The sequence below is a fragment of the Pipistrellus hanaki genome (genome assembly GCF_964339955.1).
Source record: "Pipistrellus hanaki genome assembly, chromosome: 11".
In the NCBI taxonomy this organism is placed as follows: domain Eukaryota; kingdom Metazoa; phylum Chordata; class Mammalia; order Chiroptera; family Vespertilionidae; genus Pipistrellus; species Pipistrellus hanaki.
This window is the reverse complement of record NC_140513.1, coordinates 16,633,353-16,651,839: the sequence shown is the minus strand read 5'-3', so window position 1 is coordinate 16,651,839 and position 18,487 is coordinate 16,633,353. Positions and strand designations below refer to the sequence as shown.

Genomic DNA, 18,487 nt, shown 5'->3' with positions numbered 1-18,487 from the left:
GCCCGGAGCCGGCGGGCGGCGCTCCCGGCCCTCCCGCTCTCCCGGCGGCCACGGCTCTAGCCAAACGCTCCAGCCCCAGCCCGGAGCGCGCTTCCCCCGGAGCCTCCCCGGCGCCCCAGGAGGAGGCAGCGGCCGCGCCGCCGCGGAGCCCGAGGACTGCGCCCCCGGGACTCGGCGTCCAGAGGTGGGTGTCCCAGCGGTCGGTCCTGCGGCCCCGAACCCCACATCCCCGGGGCGCCCTCCTGGCTGTTGGGGGACCTCGGGCGTGGGGAAGAGATGGCCTGGGAGGGGCTGGTGGTCTGGGAAACCCTCGGAACCACCTCGGACCTTGCAGGGGCTTTCATGGTACTTGCCTAGCGGAGCGCGTGAGGGAGGAGGCCGGGCTGGGAAGGCTGTGGCCATGTGGCTTTCAATTCCCAGCTTTGGGGGAGGGCCAAGCCGTTGGCTGCTTTACCCAGTACTTATTTACTTGGATATGCTTTGAAAAATGAATTTCGGACGACTCCCCAACACACACACACACCCTGGACCACGCAGCGAAAGCATTGAGAATCCCGCCGTGGCCGCCGCCTCCCCGGACCCGGGGACAGCGGTGCGCGGAGCCGCCCGTCCCGGCGCGCGTGGGGGGCGCGGGTCCCGGCTTCTTAGACGGCAGCGCTGGGGGCGTTTTTCGGAAATCCGGAGCTTTGCCGAGAGACTGAGGCCGGGAGAGCCGAGACCCAGGGCAGCCGGAGAGACTGGGGTCGGGGGGATGGGGGCGGGGGCTCTGAACTCGGGAGAGGACGCAGGAAAAGGGGATGGAGAAGGGGTCCGGGTCTGAGCTGATGAGCTGAGCCGGGAAAGTTTGGCCCGAGGCTGGGATTCCAGGTGTTAGCATCTGGAGTTTGGTCCTGGGTAAAGCCGGAGGGTCCGCCCGTCTCCACTCTTTGGGGAGTGGAAGAGCTGGATCAACTGCCCCGGAATAGGAGATACCCCGAGGCCCCGAGAAGTTCTAGAGAAACTAAACGGAGGCCGGGGGACTGGATCGGCGTCCCGGGGAGCTTGGGAAGCTTGGGCGCCCCGGAGGGAGCGGAGGAAGCGGGGGCGCCGGCGGCCGGGGCGCTCTGGAGGCGGAGGGCGGGCTGCGCGCGGAGGCAGCGGGCGGCGGGGGGACCGTGGGAGCCGGCCGGGCGCCCGGGGTCCGAGCTGCGCCCGCACTGATGCTAGCGGCTCGTCAGCCCTGGGGGGTCCTCCCCAACCCGCACAAAGGAGCGGGGGGAGCTTCTCAGAGGGAGGTGACTAGCTTAGAGAGATGGTGGGTTACCTCCTCAGTAAACCCAGTTTTCCGCGTGGGGATCTGTCTGGAAGGTTGAGTGGTTCGACTTGGATCCATCTGTACTCTTCCTTATAGAAGTTTTAAGTGCAGCGCCGTTAAGTTTGGCAAATTCCCCCCCCCCCCAACGTATTTACCTTTGAAAAGAGACTACACACAAAAACACAGATATTGGTATCTGGACATGTTTCAGTGTATCTGAGTCCGCGAGCAAGTCTAACTTCTCCGAGGACACGCCCTTCCGTGTTCCCAGGCGCCTGGAGGCTGAGTGGGAACAAACCCTCCCCTCCCCATGGTAATCCCGGAGGATTTGTTTCTTCGGCTTTGTTCTCATTTAAAGAGCATTCACCGGAGCATCATACTTTCTTTCTTCCCGGGAAACTTCCCAGTTTAATGAAACAGTCTTCTTCCCCCAGCGAGGCAGCCTCCCAGAGATTATGGAGTGATCCATAATAAGGTTTCAGAGTAGCTGGTCTAGAAGAGGCACGGAAGGAGTTGACTGTTTCTTTAAATTGCAAAGCCTTCTTTAGGGGTTGAAACTTGCCCCCAAGCACCTTTTAAAACAGCTGTCCTCTGCTAGCTAGCTCTCTCCTGCTGGTTTTGACACAGGTGTTTGTTTGTTTGTTTGTTTGTTTGTTTTAAGGTAGGGGTGTCGAACTCAATCAGAGAAGGGGCCAAAATCTAAAATCCAGCCTAAATCGCGGGCCGAATGGTTTACTGAACAGTCATAAACTGACAATGTCATAAACTGACAGCGGAGTGCAGTGATGACAGCGTGGTGCGGGCCACATTGCAAGGCCTGGCGGGCTTAATTTGGCCCGCGGGCCTTGTGTTTGACACATGTGGTTTTAAGGGATTTCCTCCTTTGAGGGGGCACACCCTGGGTCTTGGAGGTCCTGTAAATTATTTTGGGCCGCTCCAATAAAATTAGTCAGGAGCCAGGAAAAAAACCGAAAGTGATACTAGTGGGTCTCCCGATGCCTTACCTGGCGAACTGTGCAGTGAGGTGATGAGCTGTTCCTCTGGCAGCAGGCTCACGCAGATTCTTGCTGGGATGCTGAGATGCTAGCTGAGCCGGGTGGCTGGGCTCCGAGATGGGACACACATTGCCAAACACCCATTATCTCATAGCTCTGGCATGGCAGCTGGCACAGCTTCCTGTCTGCAGGGCACTGCTGTCAGAATTTATTTCACTTTCATCAGTGCCACATTCTGACTCCGTTACCTCGGGATCTCAGGGTCATACGTTGAAGCAGGCTGTCCTACCTTGGTTATCAAGGGAGGGGCACATGGTCCACTGTTTGTTTGTGTTTTTTTTTTAATTTAAAAAATGTTCAACCTTTTAGTATAGCACTACCATTAAATGTTTCTTTTATAATATGCTCACACCCTGGACTCTACTTCATTATTATAATCGTTGTCTAGCTCTCATCCTTTTAGATCTGTTCCTCTCTTACAGCACCCATGTCCCAGATTTCTCTCATGGCTGTCATGACAAGCCTCTGCTTAGTAGGGTAATGAGAAATGTTGCCGACAGAGATGAGATTGACTTTCGGAGGAGGCTGTGTTGAGGGATTTTAATGGTGGAAACGGGAACATTTACTTCTGGAAGCCAAGGGAAGGCGTTTGGTTCCATCCTTTAATTTTACACATTTCTCCACCCTGGTATGATCTACCTCAAATTAGCGTCTGGACTGGCTGTTCAGTGACCTTGAGAAATATAAGAGTCACCCTTTGCTTAGGTTTTTGATCAGGGATCCTGGACCAGCTATTGGAAATTTGAAGATTTTCTGTGAAGCTCCAAAAGCTTAGGGTTCAGGACCCCGCACCCAGCAGCACTTTGGGTGGCTTGGGGCTGAGGGAGACAGTGCCCTCATGAGTCATGATGGGAGATCTATCCTTGTTAGCTAATTTCCTTATAAGAACATATATATATATATATATATATATATATATATATATATGTGTGTGTGTGTGTGTGTGTGTGTGTGTGTGTGTGTATGTATATGTGTGTATATGTGTATATATATATATATATATATATATATATATTCTTACACATTTTCCAGAAATGTATAATTATAGGAAAGTTGAAATAATCTCTGTTTCAACAAGAAAATCCACTATTTTGCTCAAAGAGAAAGTTTTAGAGTTTGTTTATGTGGTTTGTTTGTGGTATTCGATTAATTAGAATATTGAAGAACGGGAGTGCTTGGAGTAGTACAATAACTGAAGTTTAAGCGTGTCATAAAAATGTGTTTCAGCTGTTATTAATGCAAGTGTTTCTAAATTGTAACCCTTTACCTGCTTGTTCCTTCCCTGGATGAGTTTACCTTGGTGAATATACTGCCGTGCTTCTGTTGACAGTTCAGGATCTTGTAGCTTCGGTGTTGTGTTAGCATAGATATGAATTTGGATGTATGGGCATGTACAAGTGTCATTGTGGGGCCCACTCCAGGACAGACTCTGGAGGTTGGTTTTTGAGAACATTAACATCCTGATACAAATATAATCTCTTTCCTTTTTTTATATTATTGTTTAAAGTATTACATACAGTAGTACATATAGCTCCCATTCCCCCCCCCCCAATAACCTTCCCCCAGCCTCCCCTAGCCTCTGTCACATGCCCTCATACAAATGTAATGTCTTTTCTTTGCCCCACTGTCTTGATGATACTTGAGCGCCAAAAAATGAATGAATTAAAACTTGCCCTTCTTCCTACAATAAAACAAGATGCGTTTTCTCCAGGGTTCAGCAAGGTTTTTTTGTTTGTTTGTTTTTCCCTTGGTGAAGTGAATGAGGAGATTGAGGAGGTGCAGGAGAGGACAGACAGGACTGAGGCCATTCTTGGGCCACACATATCTCTCTTCTCTTGAGTTCTCTCTCAGGTCTAGGAGCTCCAGTGCTACCAGGCCTTGGGGGATACATGTGAGTAGGAACAAGGGACCATGTGAGTCTCAGAGTGACCGAATGGGCCAAGCAACTGGAGAAGGTGCCTATGGAGGGAGAAGGAGCTGGTTTCCTTAGTCAGGCAGAGGAAGGGGATGCAGGCCGTGTGTGTGTGTGTGTGTGTGTGTGTGTGTGTGAGAGAGAGAGAGAGAGAGAGAGAGAGAGAGAGAGAGAGAGAGAGAGAGAGAGAAATGATAGCACTTCCCTTCAGTGGACTTGAGGGTTTTGTCTTTTCATTCTTGTAAGGTACATGTTCTGGTTGAGAGGGCTGTGGTGTGAATGCCAGGGAAGGGGAGAGAGCTGGAGAACTCGGTGGGGAATGTCACTGCTCTTTCAGCCCCTTTTTTTCTTGTGTGTGAACAGGGACTCTGTGGTTGGTTTTGATGCTTGAGCAGATGGGAGGAGCAGAGCCAAACACAGGGATGCTCTAAGGGCCCAGTTCATTTTCCAGACCATGGCTGGGCCATGTCTCTGTACGATCTGGAGCCTTAGTTCCCTCCTCTGTACAAATGGGGATACCAAAGCCCCCCTATTTCAAACCTTGAGTAGAATGAGATGTATATGGAAGCACCTTGCCCATGTAGTCCCCCCAACATTGGTGTTTTCTTAAATTAACCAAAGTCTTCTTTCATCCTTTGTCAGATGCATAAAGGAAACAGTTTTTAAAGTTGATTTTAAAAACTGCAGTGGCTGTGTCTCGGATTAGCTGTTTCTCCTTTGCACTGATCTGATCCAGGAGCTCTGAGTGTGGACGTTCTTGTCCAAGCCTGACCTTCACCCGCACCCTGCAATCCTCTCCTTTTGACCTGGAGGAGTCTGGGTAACACCCGTCCCCTCCCCTTACCCCTGAAGCACTGGCGCTGTTATAGTGAGGTTCTTCCAGTCTTCTTTGCTTGCTCCCTTGTGATACGTTGCGTAAGTCAGCAATTGCTTTTCCTTGGGAAAATGGACCCAAGTGTTCAGGGTTGGTTAGATGGGTTAAGTAGCACCATGGTGAGATGGACACACCAGGAACATTACTTTGAGTTGGTTCTTCAGTGCTGCACCTCATGCTTTTATTTATTGTATTTAGCATCCTTGTTCCAAACCTCTCCACCAAATCTGTGGTGCCAGCAGTAGGGCCACAAGGACGAGCTGAGACAGTTAAGGAAGTGAGTCGGTTAGAAAAAGCAGCTCGGCATTCACGACTTAAAAGCAGAACTTTGTGGCACCTCACCCCCAGTCCGTGCTGCCACCGTGCAGGTTTCTTTTTAGTTGCTGTCTGCCGGAGGGAAGTCCCTGCTCCACATGTCTGTGGAGGAGGAGGGGCTGCCCAGCTCAGGTCCAGTGACCTCCGGCGTCTGTACTCCGTGGAAGGACCTCACGCTGCTCGAAGACCAGCTTCCCAGCTTCCCATTCACTGGGGCAGCAGGACTGGCCGTGTGGTCCAGGCACCCCCATTTACTTTTAAATATATTTTATTGATTTATTTTTTTATTTTTTACAGAGAGGAAGGGAGAGGGATAGAGAGTTAGAAACATCGATGGGAGAGAAATATCGATCAGCTGCCTCTTGCATACTCCCTACTGGGGATGTGCCCACAACCAAGGTACATGCCCTTGACAGGAATCGAACCTGGGACCCCTGAGTCCAAAGGCTGATGCTCTATCCCCTGAGCCAAACAGGTCAGGGCTGGACACTGCCTTTTAAACCAGTGGTCGCTAGCCTTTTGGACCTCAGGGACCACCAGTGGTCTGCGGACTACCGGTTGGCGACCGCTGTTTTAAACTGCTTTCCAGGTGATGCCACATAGCAGGTGACGATGGCCATTTCTGGGGCCACATCGACAGGCCTGTGAATTCTGCCTGAGCTTTCTGCCCTGTGGGTTGCCTAAGCTCCTGATCTGCGTTGTAGGACCCCTAAGAAGTTGAGTCAATTTGTAAAGAGAGAGAAATGCCAGTCCAGAAATACTAACCTCTCTTTGAACACATAAGGATGGATGTGATTGCTCGGCACGAGCGTTAGAAAGGGAATCTTGAGAAGGATTATTACTGTGGACAGTGTTACTGTAAGAGACAGTCAAACCTGTGAAGAATTTATTTGAGCCAAACTGTTGACGGTTGCTGGGAAACAAAATCTCAATGGATTGAGATAATGCTTCAGAGAATGGCAGTTTTGTACCTTATTTTATACATTGCAATCAAAAGAGGAGGCGTATGTGGGTTATATGAAATCCACTGGTGATAGATCAGAGAGTCGGGAGAAAGCAAAGTGAGGAAACCTCTGGGACTGGATAAAAAGTAAAATGGTAACCCTAACCAGTTTGGCTCAGTGGATAGAGCATTGGCCTACAGACTGCAAGGTCCCGGGTTCGATTCCGGTCAAGGGCATGCACCTTGGTTGCCGGCACATGCCCAGTAGGAGGTGTGCAGGAGGCAGCTGATCGATGTTCCTAACTCTCTATCCCTCTCCCTTCCTCTCTGTAAAAAAATCAATAAAATATATTTAAATAATAATAATAATAAATAAAAAGTAAAATGGCAAACACACACTTCTTTTACTTAGGTGGGTTTAGGGTAGTTAACAGTCAACAATTAGCTTCATGACAATGAGGGGATTTGTGGTCTCTGCAGAGCAGCACTGCCTGTGCTTTGAAGCGTCTGGAAAAGGGACAGTTACTTTGACATTCCAACGATATGTTTCTCGTAGGTGCAAACAGACAATAGGCATGCTCAGGGTAAAGATTGACCTTTGTCAGGGAAGATGCCGGCCGAGGACATGACTACTCGCCACTAAACTGCTTTAGTTAAAAAGTTTTCATTTCAGACAGTCCTTTGTGCTTACTGTAGGCCTCTGAATCTGCAAGGCTGCCACGCAGGCCTCCTCTGAGCTGGTCAGGTTAGCACGTGGCCCCTTTTTGTCCACAAGAGTCAGGATCACAGTGATGCTGGAGGAGTTTCTCCTGGGTTGTCAGAGGGGCCCCGCCTGGGTGCTCAGAGTGCCCTGGGATGGTAGGTGTGGAGGAGAATTCTGCCAGGATTTCCAGGGGGATAGTCCTTCGTTGCTTAGGACAGTGTGTGTGCTTGGAACTGCCACCCACACCACACCACAGCACATCCCCACATCCTGTGACGAGAGGGGATTCCTCAGATGGTTGTCCTACCCGTAGCCCCGGACCTCCCCAGGCTGGTTGTGGTGCACCTTGAGCCAGGACCGAGCTCATGCTTCTGACAGCGAAGATGGCCCTGCGGCGGGGAGAGCCCCCAACCTGTGCAGAGGAGGGGGCGAAATCTACCTGCCTCGCTCCCGCCCAGCCTGCCTACATTCTTGGATGCAGAGCTCTGCCCGGGCCCCTGTGCCCGCACCTGGGCGAAGCCTGTGTAGAAGGTGTGAGGGAGGCTTAACGGACTGCTCTCACTCAGCCCCTCCCCCTGGCTGCATTGGCTCCCGTCTTGATGACGTCATCCACACCGTGGAATATGCTGGAAGTTACTTTGTTTGGAGCGATGCCTGGTGTAAGTGCTGCGAGACAGCCTATAAACAGAGAAAGGCACCATTGTTTCGCTCTTTTTTATGTGGGGACTTGGGAGAGTGATTTTATTCCCAAAGGAATAAATCTCAATTAATTTTCTAGAAAAGTCAAGCATTTCACTGCCCTGGATTCCAAAGCGCTCCCTGTATGCGTATAAAAATCCAGGTCCGCGCGCCGCAGTGTGCTGGATGGGTCCCGGGCTCTGTGCAGCCTGGCTGATTCGTATTTTGCATCAGAACATTTCATCCTTGCAAAGGCGAGCAGGAATGCCCTGACACAGGCCCAGAGGAGCAGAATTCATCCAGGTGGGGAGGCCAGTGAGCAAACTGCATCGGAAACTTAGATCGCATGGTCATTCCTGTTTGAGGTCACGTGTCCTTTAGAGAAAAGACCCGTTCAGTATTAAACGCGGCCCAGAGATGGGCCCGGAGTGGGAGGCATTGCTTCTGCATGAATCACAATGTGTACATTGTTTTTAAATATTCTTTCCATGGCATGCTTCATTATGAATACAATTCGCAGCCTCTTAAAGGATGGCAGATGTTATGGCCTAACCAGCATGGAGGGCATAGGACAGAGAAGTGGAAGTGTGTATGTGTGTGAGTGTGTGTGTGTGGGGGGGAAACCCCTTCCTCTCCGACCACCATTCAGAGTGGGACTGAGTTTTCTCTTCTGGAGAATTCCCTGTAATCCCTCCGGGATATCTTGGTCTGGAGTTTTCCAGGCCTGGTGCTGGGAGGAGCCAGGAGGGAAGGGGAAGGGATGAACATTCTTTTGAGTTCCAGATGCCAAACTGGTTGCTACATCTTCCTGGTTTACTGAATCCTTCACAGTCATCTTCATTTTCCAAATGAAGATGGCTGAGGCCCTTGGAAGTTCCGTAATGAGCCAGGGGTCCCGCCGCGACAGGATGCCAGGCCAGTGGTGGTACCCAGCTCCCTCCTACTAGGTGCTCCTCAGCCCGGCTGTCCATAGTGCGGTCTGGGACCAGCAGTAGTGGCTTTGCCAGGGAGCTTGTGGAAACAGAAGAATCCGGAGCCCCGTCCCAGTCCCACTGAATGGGAATCTGCATTTTGAACTAAAGCGCCTGACCACTCTGAAAGCTAGCCCAGCCTCAGGACTGAATCTGCAAACTGAGAGATTAGACTCCATGGGCCCGGGGAAGGGTGCTACTAGAATCTAGTGGGATGCAGCTACACATGCCACAGTGCACGGGCAACAAAGAATCCCCCTGCCCCAAATGCCCATAGTTGAGAAACCCCGGTCTCGTTGACCCGTCTAGAATTCAGATCCTGTAAATGTGTCTCTGTGGCATATTGTAAATTAAATGGTACCAACTGCCATGTGCTATGCAAATGTGATTCTCTTGATTGGGACCGGGAAAGAACAAGAGCTTACATTGCGCCATGAGAGAGTCCCACTGGTGTTGAGAGTGGTTGGCTCCCTTATCTCTAAGATGCTGTGAAATGTTTCTGAGCATGAACTGGGAGCCACTGAGGATGCTAAAAGGGGTCCCTCTCCCATCCTGCCTAGCAACAATGCCCTTTGTCTCTTTGTTTTTTTCTCACACTTGCCTGATGGATCTCTGTCCTATCTGCTCCCTAGTGCGCTGTGTTGGGTCAGCTGTGCCACCTGGAGGCTGAGGGTGGAAAGGGAATGAATGAAAGGCCCCCTGGGATCTATGCATTGCCCCCCTCTCACTCCCCTCCTTGAATTCCACCAGGCTGCAAGCATTTCCAATGGCCAATGGCTGTCCTCTCTCCCTTCTCCTCTTTAGATTCTGGCCTAAAACACCTGGAACCGTATTATCTCCATCCCATCTGCCTCCCCTCTTTCCTCTCTTTCTTCCTTTTGTGAGCTAAAAGTCAACCGAAATCATGACAGGGAAGTGAAACTAACGTGTCCAGTGTGTATCGAGGGGGGAAAGGCTCTGAAGTGAAGTTATAGCCAATAAAGAACCCCTGTCCTTCCGCTGTGGGTCTCCTTCGAAATTGCTACCCATGTCTCTACCTACTTTCTTTTTATTTTTAAAATAGATTTTTAAGTAATATTTTTATTGATTTCAGAGAGGAAGGGAGAGGGAGAGAGAGACAGAAACATCAGTGATGAAGATCACTGATTGGCTGCCTCCTGCATGCCCCACACTGGGGATCCAGCTCGCTTCTTGCCCCATCGGAATAGTTTGTTGCTCAACCATTGAGCCATGCCAAACTGGCTCTCTACCCACTTTCTTGTATTACTCTGATTAAACTTGCTTTTTATTGAGCTCCAGAATTTTAAAACAGAGTTCTTTCCCCTTTCTCTTGTGTTTTCCAACTTTCTTTCATTGTTGGTATTATAATGACCCTTTCCCACTCCTTTTTAATGAATATTATCAGTGAAGTAGATTATTCTAGACAGGTTTTGGAACCAAAGTCGATTTTTAGCAAGGCATTCCAAGGAAGCGGAAACCTCCTCGCAGCTTCTGTGCACCTTCTTTTCCTAACTCTCTCGTGGCTCTTGCAAGTGGAAGCCGGGGTCGTGGCATGGAAGGAGGCTGGGCAGTGACTGGCGGGCTATGCAGAACACCACCCCCAATGCTTGGACTCGGAGGCCAGGACAGACAAGCCACAGCGCTGGGCCTCTGGCCAGAGGGGATGTACCTGCCCAGGCTGTTTCTCCAGCAGACCAGCTGACCTACTGCAGAGGCTTTCCGTTGGGAAGGGGACAGCGGGGCTAGAGAACACGACAGGAGTTGCTGGGAGGGATTATCAGTTACGTCACAAGAAAGGGAGATTTGACACCCGACACTTGATTCCTAGTATTGTTTTAAGAAACTAATTTGGAAACCTGTACTGGAAATAATTTTGTCTTTAATATCAGTCTTAAAAGGTGTGAAAACCAAAGTAAGAAACGCCATCGGGGCTGTCTGAGAGATGGTTGGTAGACTTTTTTATTACTGTAATCAATGTGTCTTATAGGCCAGGTAAATCTTTTTTTTTTTTTTAAATATAAACCATTTATTTACTTTATATTATCAGTAATTTTGTAGCAGCATATTTATTACATTACATAAAATGCCATACAGGCCTATCATATTCTATAGCTTACATTTTTGGCAATGTGGCATGATTATTACAGAATGACCCAAGATAAATTGAGATAGTGTATGTATGTATGTATGTATGTGTGTGTGTATGTATATGTGTGTGTGTATATATATATATATATATATGCAGAAGACACTGCAACTGGGCGAGGTGAGATGCATTGATCAAGGTCAGGCCCATGGGGTGGATATTGTTCCCTTCTTGTTCCTGTGCTGGCTGAGCCTCTGTCCTTTCTTGAGGAAAGAGAGGAGACTGGACCAGGAGTTTTGACTTTGATATACTTAAAGCTACTTGTTTAAACTGTCTGAACACCCTTTGCCCTGGGTATTTAGTCCCTTAATTTAATTTAATTTAACTTAATTTAATTTTTAAAAAATGGATTTCAGAGAGGAAGGAAGAGGGAGAGAGATGGAAAAATCCATGATGAGAGAATCAGCTGCCTCCTGCACGCCCTACACTGGGGATCAAACCCACAACCCAGGCATGTGCCCTGACCGGGAATCGAACTGTGACCTCCTGGTTCATAGGTCGACACTCAACCACTGAGCCACACAGGCTGAGCTAGTCCCTTGATTTTAAAGGCAAACTCTACGTGTGTGTCTTTATCCTCAAGTGCTCTGTCCCCAAGAGGCACCCCTCCTCTTTCCAGCCCACACCCTCTTTGTGCATTGTCACATTTCATGAACTCCTCAAGGGCCCTCTTGGGCTTGCTACCGTTCGTCAGCTCTTGCAACATCCGTTAACTCTCTCTGCCACAAACTATGCCTTTCAAAGTTGGCCTGGAAAAATGCTAACAAAAACCATCACACAATTGGCTGCTGCAAATACTCGGACAAATACAAAGTAACAATTACTAGGGCTTTAGGAAGAATGGATCCAGACCAAGGTCACAGTTTGTATGAACACAGGAAAACATAATAGGCTGCACATACAATTGAATAAAACCTTGAACCCGTAGCACGGGCACATTCTTATCCACACATTGTGACCACGCTTCTTCCAGAAGAGTATGACTTCCAAAAAATGTTCACATTTTTATATTTCGTCAGTGAATTGAATCTCCCAGAAAAGCAGATAGTCTCAGATGAAAGTGGATGTAAGCTGCTTGCTGATAATGAATATTTTACTGGAAGTCCAGCCCTATTTCATAAAAGCAAATAGTCTCAGATGAAAGTGGACTTACGCTGCTTGCTGATAACGAATATTTACTGGAAGTCCAGCCGCCTTTGACCCTCATAACATCCTATTGAGGAAGATACAATTATTATAATGTTTTTGTTCCAGATGAAGAAACCGAGGCACAGGGCTTGTGGGCAAGGGCACATAGCTAGTGGCAAAGCCAGGATTTGAATTCCTACAGTCCGGCTTTTATAGATAATTCCTTATTCATTGCTCTCCTGTCCTGCCTCTTAGTATTTAATGTTAGCTATACATGGCCTCTCCTTTCACTATGGGTGAGGGTATCCATCTCAGATCAAGAAACAAAGGCTTGCAAAAATACAGCATTTTAAAACGTACCTAAATTAATTTTGTCTCCAAGTCTTCAGTCTATTCCGCTAACAGAAAACCTAACCTCAGTTATTTTAGGGACACACCCACCTTGTGATTGCACCCAGGGTCTAAAGTTTGAGAAGGTGCAAGGTCGTGGGAAGGGGGTCGTCCGCACACCCATCCATCCGCACTGGTCTGAGCTCTGATTCCCAGTCACATGTCTCCCTTGCTTCTGACTGTTTCAGGGAACATGGTCAAGGTTGAGGCTTTTATTAGTTCGTGCAGGCAGGAGTGGGGTGGCACGTGGAAATCCTCAGCAAGTCCGGGAGCCTGGAGCCTGGGACCTCTCCTTTCTAAAGTGTTGCCAGTTCCCCGGGGAGCTTCCAGAAGCAGAGCAGCACGCCCAGGGTGGGGGGAGAAAGGAGAAACCCATTTCTGAAACCCATTACACAAGCTTGGCGGTTCAGGTTTTGACAGAAGCCAGGCCGAGCCTTCACTCCTTGACACCAGCACTTAAACTGAACGCCTGGCTGGCCGCCTGAGATCTCAAAAACGTTCGTGGTGGAGAATGATGTTTGCCAGGGGCTGGCAGGAGAGAGGGGCTGGCGGGAGAGGGGGACAGGGAGCTGATGTTCAGAAGGTGCAGCGCTTCAGTTTTGCAAAATGAAGACTTCTGTGTGTGGATGGTGGTGATGGTAGCACAGAGTGAATGTACTAATCATAATGCCACTGACCTGCGCGTCTCAAAATGGTTAAAATGGTAAATGTTACATATATTTTACCACAATAAGAAAAACATAGTCATCATTGCAGAGGTTTTATGTCCTTTGTACAGATTTTGACTTTAATTAAAAATAGTAAAAAGATAATATCCAAATGGCAGAAATGAAAAATTAATCATTGTAATGGTAAAAAAAAAAAAAAAAAAGTTCATGGAAAACTTATTGAAAGTCAAAGGACACAAGTAGATGATGAATGGCCCAGAGAGTGTTTGCGGGTCCAAGTGGTCCATTCTCCTGAAGCGCCCCCAGTGAGACAAGACTGGTTTTTCCCTGGGACCAGGGCGGCTCCTTAATTATCATCATCTAAGGAATCCTGAGCTGTCACATTTCTCAATGATTGTTTCCTTTGCAAATTAACTCTGTCACATTTCCAAGGTGGAAACTCCTCCTCCCCCCCTCTTTATTTTTCCCACGGTGGCCCCCTGGCAGGGGAATTGATGGATGCCTACACCTGTCTTCTGGCGCTCATAGCCCAGCCTCTGAGACAGGAGGAGGTGCCTGTCCAGGTCGCAAAGGCACACTTGCTTGGCGATTGCTGTTTCCCCGTGTGTCCACGGCTGTCACCAAGGACGTGTGCTGAGAGTGACCCTGGGGTTACTAGTTTGTGGAAATTCGGTGGTGGCAACACTGAATGGCAAGTCCCTGCCAACAGCTCTGGTGCCTCACCTATAGGGCGACTTCCTGGTGGAGAGCCAGCTCATGGTTCATGGTTCATCCTGATATCTGGTCAGCCATGTGACTTATGCTTGCCGGCCCCAAAGTGCAGGGGGAGGGGTTTCTGTGATGAGCACTCCTACTTCCTGCCCTTGTTTGTTTGTTTGTTTGTTTGTAATTAAATTGTGGTAAAATGCACATCAAATTTACCATCTGAACCAGTTTGAAATGTACGGTTTTACGGCTGTAAGTACATTCACATTGTTGGGATACCATCACCACCCTCCACCCACAGAACTTTCTCATCTTGCACAATTGAACCTCCACCCATTAAACAATAACTCCCCTTTCACCCTCCTAGCCCCTGGCTGCCACCATTCTACTTTCTGTTTCTATGATTTTGACTACTCTGGGTACCTCCTGAAAGTAGAATTATACAATTTTTGTCTTTATTGACTGGCTATTTCCTTTAGCATGTTCTCAGGGTTCTTCCATGTCTTAGCATATACCAGAATCTCCTTCCTTTTTAATACTCATGAATAATATTCCCTCCCATGCGTGGACCACATTTTGCTTATCCACTCCTTCCCTGATGGACACATGGCTGCTTCTACCTTTTGTCTCATCCTTGTTTCTGAGAGGTATGGCCCATCTGTGAGGTTCGACATTGCTTTGTTCCTACCTTCAGGGAGTTCACTCTCTCTAGCAAGTGCCAGAGTACAAAAAGATTGTATAATATGAGACATCCATCTAAGATGGTCACAGAGCATGGATGGATGGCTTTGCAAATGGATGGCTTGGAGAGAGTTTCTGGTAAAGCATGGATTCCGGCGTCAGGTAACTCAAGCTCGGTGGCTTCGTCACTTACTGTCCATGAGGCTTTGGGTGAATTATTGAACCTTGGTCAGCTTCAGGTTCCTCCTCTGCAACATGAGGATAATAGCACTTTCCTCGTAGAGTTGTTGGGGGGATTGAATAAGAACATGTAGACAGAGAGCTTAACAGAGGGCCTGGCACCTGGCTAGCCTTCATTACTAAAATATAGAAGAACCAACATTTTACCCTAAATGTCAGGCCATTTGGCTATTTTTAGCGTACCGTTCTTGTCCTCTGGATAGGATCATAAACATTAGTATCTGCATTTGTCACAGTTTTGGAAGTACAGGATGTCCTAAAAAAATATATACACACTTTGACAGCTGATAGCTCCATTTTAAAAAGGAAACGTATTTTAATAAGCACTGCCTTTATAATTATGCCAAGTATGTGTGTGTACCTTTTTTTTGGGGGGGACACCCTACCCAATATTCATGGTTCCTATTCTGCCTTTCCTACTTCATCTTTTAAGATCATAGTCCGTTTAGCAACTTTGGAGACCCAGATGATCAAGTAGAGAGGAAGGTCTTCACTTGTTTTTATCAGATAATAGAAAATAAAAGTGAATATGGACGGCTTTCTTATCATTGGAAAGATGCAGAATGAGGAAGGAAAATGACCGTTAGAAGATATCCTTCGTCCATTGACCAGGGAGTTCGCTTTCTGTAACTCTGAGCAGATTAGGGGGCGGAGGTTGGTAACTGTAGGTCTGATGACACTGCCCTCGTACATAGTCGTGTGGTGCTATCATGGCTGTTTTCTCATGAAGGATTTCATGTTTAGATTATTTTCATCTCCAGTTTTTCTAGTAACAACCATGAAGACTTTTTAAAGTTAAAAACAAAGGAACACTGAACAGTTTGGCTGTCTGCAATATGTTTCTGTTAAAGCATGCCCTAAAGAATGTAGGTCTGAGACACAGCATCTGGCGGCTGCATTACCCTCTATTCCTGTTTGTCTGCCTGGTATTTCCTCCCCAGCAGTTAGTTCATTGACTTCAAGGCAATCGAATCCATTATTAGCCACGAGGAAAAACATCTGAGTCTCCCTCACCCCAACAATAGATTAAAAAAAAAAAAAAGCATTGTACACAGTCTTCTAAAAATTAGGCCTTTGAGGGGGGTGGGTGTGAACAGAGGAATTTCCTCCTCCACCCTCACCGTTGCTAAGCTGTAAGCTAATATTGTGAGAGAGAAAAAATATCAAGGTCTCAACTTCCTTTGGCCTACTGCTTTGTGTCTATTTGTTTACTAGTATTCGTGAAGGTTTCCCCCACAGGCTGGTATAAACTGGATGATTTGCACTTTAATTTGCAGACTTTGGAGTTTTGCTTTGGTGAACTCAAGGTGCCCAGGCTTCTTGGACCCCTGAAGGTTATTTTTACCCCGTCCCTGCTGTTCTGGTGTGTGTGGTCTTCCTATTGATATTTCTGATCAAGAACTTCTTATGTTGATGATTGCTCAATCTGCTGGGGCAGGGAACAGTCAGTCATGCTGCTTTTAAATTTATTTTTATATTTGTCAGAAAAAGTGAAAACAGGCCCTGGAGATTTATTGTTTTCTATTTAAATTTTGATGCCTTTTAGGGGGCCAAAATCTCTTGAGAAGGAAAAGAAAGGCAGCAGTGTTGGCAAGACTTCTGTGGCTTTTAACAAGGGAGGACTTAGCAAGTGAGAATTTCCCAGATTGCATTGGATTCATGTTTGTTTATGTTTCAAACTTTTCTTTTGTAAGACCACAATATTGAGTATCAGTAGAACTGGAGGCAGATAGAATTTCATGGAATGTTTAGTCCCTTGGGGGGGGGGGGGTGGTGGTATATTGGACTCAAATAAACTTGCAAGATGGATTGGTTAAATGGGACCTACTCCAGCAGGTCTCACTTTGGCTAATTTTGCTCTTTTTCTGTTTTCCTGATGAGACTTCTGTCCCCTCCAAGAGGGCAGCTGAGTCACGTGAAAATGAGGGGTACGGGTGGTGCTGCAGTTACTGAGGGGTACTGTGGTGGGCTGGGTAACACCTCACGCTACTATTGGGTTGGTGATGGAACCCCCACTCTAGCCCTTTAGCCACTGCAGTGCTGGGTCTGGGAGTTCTTTCGTGAGGGCAGGATTCAAACTACTACTACTACTACTACTACTACTACTGCTACTATTGTACTACTACTACTACTACTACTTCTTCTTCTTCTCCTCCTCATCCTCCTCCTCCTCCTCCTTCTCCTTCTCCTTCTCCTTCTCTCCCTCCCCCTCCTCCTCTTCCTTCTTTTTCTTCTTCTTCTTCTTCTCCTTTTCCTTCTCCTCCTCCTCCTCCTTTTTTCCCTCCTCCTCCTCCTCCTCCTCCTCCTCCTCCTCCTCCTCCTCCTCCTCCTTCTCCTCCTCCTCCTCCTCCTCCTTCTCCTCCTCCTCCTCCTCCTTCTTCTTATTTTTCTTCTTAATATATTTTTACTAATATCAAAGAGGAAGGGAGAGGTAGAGAGAGAGAAACATCAATGATGAGAGAAAATTATTGATCAGCTGCCTCCTGCACGTCCCACGCTGGGGACTGAGCCTGCATCCTAGGCTGTGCCCTTGCCTGGGATTGAACCCAGGACCCTAAGTCCACAGACTGACACTCTGTCCACTGAGCCAAACCAGCTGGGACCAAACTTCTTAAAAGGGAGCAGCTCCTCTCTCAGTTGCCTGACTTCTGGGTAAACATGGCGCCAGAAATAAGCAGCCCTGGTTGGCAGAGGGTAGGACTGCCCACCCAAGAAGGGTCGTACAGTGTGGAGGCCAGAACATAGTGGAGGAAGGAAGTTGACATTTTTCAGTGTCCACGTGACTTAATTTGCAACACATTTTTATTTTCTAAAGCCATAGAGTAATCCACAGGTTCACTAAGGTCAAAGGTTACAGAATCCTACCCAGTTGGGAGAGAGGCCTGAGAAGGTGGGAAACTCAGAATGATGTAATCCAGTTGTTCCACTTTCCCAAAGCCTTGGTGTGGTTAACTGCAAAATGGGGTGAAGAACGCGTAGGATTAGCAGTTGCTGGGAAGGATTAAGTGCAGCCACAAACCTAAAGTGGCTGGCCCATTTCCTATAATGTCCTGTTGATTAAATATATATTCCTTTCCCTGACCATTCAGGATCAAATGAGTTGACATGCTAAAGTATTTTTGAAAACTACTATATTATTTGTCTATACCTCTGAGTTGACTTCAGAACATTTGTTCGTCCCAGAAACAGAGGATAAATATCCTCCGACCAGGAGACAGGTGCAGTTTTAGTGTTTTAAGTCCCCTGTGGATAATTTAAACCTTCCTACTAGTATATTCTTGGGGGCACAGCATGCACTCGCTTGTTGCTTTTGAAACCACGGGGTGCCCAGGAGGCGCTGAGGAGAAGCCCACCTGCCCCACAGACGCCGGGGAGAGCTGGACAAGGGAGGGAGAGGCAGAGCTGCAACGGGGTGACGCCCAGGCTTGCTCCCACGCACCGGTTTCCGCCTGGTCTGATTTATCGGGACAGATTCGAACGTGATTCACAGGTGGTTTCAGAAGAATTTTTATTTTGGCTGAACCGTCATCTGGTGGCTATTTCCGTTTTTTTTGTTTTTTTTTCTAAAGTCATTGGATTAGCTCAAGAATGCCCAACCTCTGATGCCCTGACTCATGGAGGCAGGCTGCTTGCTAATGAATGGTGAGACCCCTGGGAGGAAGAGGGCTGGCAGGCGTCCCCACCTGATGGGTATTCTGGCAAATTCCAGAGAGGGAAACGTGATGGTGACTCCCGGCAAATGGGTCCTAACACCCCTGCACAGAACCCATTAGGGAAACACTTC

At 48.0% G+C, this 18,487-nt stretch overlaps 1 protein-coding gene across 8 annotated transcripts in view; it reads left to right on the top strand.

Annotated features, from left to right (window-relative positions):
• Positions 1-18,487, top strand: part of PALM2AKAP2 (PALM2 and AKAP2 fusion) — a 345,927-nt gene that overhangs the window by 255,881 nt on the left and 71,559 nt on the right. Inside the window, exon 1 of one of the 8 annotated variants that reach the window (XM_084899293.1) lies at positions 4-184. The exons of 6 other annotated variants lie outside the window; for them this stretch is intronic. The gene's annotated coding sequence lies outside the window, so the exon portion shown is untranslated. Of the gene's footprint in view, positions 1-3; positions 185-18,487 lie in introns of those variants that run through there. One more of the 8 variants, XM_084899301.1, reaches the window with a different exon arrangement.